The sequence below is a fragment of the Panicum hallii genome, chromosome 5, assembly GCF_002211085.1.
Source record: "Panicum hallii strain FIL2 chromosome 5, PHallii_v3.1, whole genome shotgun sequence".
NCBI classification, from domain to species: Eukaryota; Viridiplantae; Streptophyta; class Magnoliopsida; order Poales; family Poaceae; genus Panicum; species Panicum hallii.
This window is the reverse complement of record NC_038046.1, coordinates 55,798,305-55,800,347: the sequence shown is the minus strand read 5'-3', so window position 1 is coordinate 55,800,347 and position 2,043 is coordinate 55,798,305. Positions and strand designations below refer to the sequence as shown.

Sequence of the window (2,043 nt, the reverse complement as noted above, 5' to 3'; positions counted from 1 at the left end):
GCCGGCCACCGCGCCTCGAGCTCCTGCGCGGGCCGGCCGCCTCCACTCCATCTCGGGCTCCCACGACGGCTGCCTCCGCCCGCATCTCCCGCTGCAGACCGCCCGCCTCGAGTTCCTGCGCCGCGTGGCCGCCTCCGCCCCTGCGCGTTGAGCACCCGCCGCAGGCCGGCCGCCTCGAGCTCCTGCTCCGGTGGGCTGCCTTCGCCCCGCCTTGAGCTCCCGCGCCGGCCGGCCCCGCCCAGACCTCAAGCTCCCGCCGCTAGCCTCCGCTTGCACCACCCAGAAGCCCCTCCGAGGATCAAAAACGGCAAGCGAGGAGCCAGAAAAACAGTAGCGAAGCCGTTTTGTCCATCGCCGTTTGGAAGGGCTTCACCTCGAGGAGCCCTCCCAAACACGGTCTAAATGCTTAAAATTTATTTTGCTTCGTTCTAATGGAATGGGGCAGGGGCTGTTTGCCTTTCCCTCCAAGAAAATAAAAAAAAAACTTTACGTCGACAGCAGGGTTCGAACCTGCGCGGGCGTAGCCCAACAGATTTCAAGTCTGTCTCCTTAACCACTCGGACATATCGACTCTTGGTGACAAGCGTTCCAAGTAAGATAATTAACTTATTTTTGTAAAGCTATTTTGGGCCTTGGCAGACCGATGTGGAGATCCATGGACCTGACCACTAGATAGAGCGGGCCTGGCAGCAGAACGACGACAGCCTTTACGACGGCCCACAAAAGTACAGAGCCCAGGCTCTAGGCTCTACTCCCGCTCGTAGCTTGCGGCGAGTGATGGTGGCGTACAATACGAACACGATACGAGTACGAGGTGACGGGCAGCGAAGTTAATGCACTAGCGGTAGGTGCGGCGCTGTAGCCCGTAGCTGCATCCGTCTCCGATCCAATCTCAGGAGAGGAACCGGCCGGCCGGCCGCATCGGATGGGACGCTCGCTGCGTACGGCCTGCGCGCGGCCGGCAGGCGGCGGCAGCTACGGTATCCATGTCACCCATTGAAACCGCAGCTACTCCCTCCCTGCCCTCCCTCGTAGCTAGGCAACCGCCCTCCAACCGCCGCCGGCGGCCGGCCCTGCCTTCCTTCCTTTCCCCGAGACGATAACTGGAGTCGGTTTCGCCATTCATGGCGCCGGCCGGCAGCAGGATAGCAGCACGGCACGGCACCGCCCTATCCATCCGAACTCATCTCCGGCTGCCCGTCTGCACGCGGCAGGAGAACGACGCAGAGGATGAAGAGAAGATCAGAAGAACAAGGTGGCGCCCGTATCACGGTACTACGCCACTGTTCCGGCACTGCGTCGTCGTCAGAGGTCAGACGAACGAACGAACTCGCATCGAACCCCACGATTGGCCACGAACAAACCCTTTTTCCGGCGGCTTAAACTTGATGCGTTCTAGTGGGCACTCCAACGCCCGGGGCACGTGCCGGGGCCCTTGGATTTGCGGCTGGATCGAGTTGATCTTTAACGTGTGGGCGACCTCGATTGGCAATCGACCCTCTCAATGATCTCAGTTCTCGAAGCCCTTCATCGAGACTGCATCGAGGAGGGCGAAGCGAGAGGCCTGCATCACGACTCGCCCGCGGCGTCCGGATGCGCACGCCGACGCAGGACCCCGAGCTCGCGCTAACCTAGGATGCGATTCCAGGATTAGTTTTTGCGTTCCCAGCTCGAACGTGATCTACTGGTCAGCTCCTGCTCCATAGTCTCTCGCTAACCAGCCTGCAAATTTAAGAACGAGGCTGATGAAGTGATGAACTGAGCTGAGCAATACTATCAGATTCCTAATACTTTTTTTCTGAACATAACAGATTCCTAATTCTGAAGAAGCAACAACAACCATTACATGCATCGGCACTACTCCGATCAATCAATCCTTCTGACGATCGTTTTCTACTCCTCGTACAACAAAGCATGCCCCAGCTAGCTAGTAGCTATTACAAGCCTAGAGTACAGACCACTGACCAGCCATGACTGACTGAACCCAACGACCCTGAAAGCTGCAACGCTTTGACCAATTACTGCATCCGTGGCACGTAAAAC

General features: G+C 58.4%; 1 non-coding gene across 1 annotated transcript; it reads right to left on the bottom strand.

Moving 5' to 3' along the window:
- Nucleotides 1–489: 489 nt before the first annotated feature.
- Nucleotides 490–571, bottom strand: TRNAS-UGA. The gene has a single exon. It is a non-coding gene; the product is annotated as a tRNA-Ser (tRNA).
- Between the last annotated feature and the right edge of the window lie 1,472 nt (nt 572–2,043).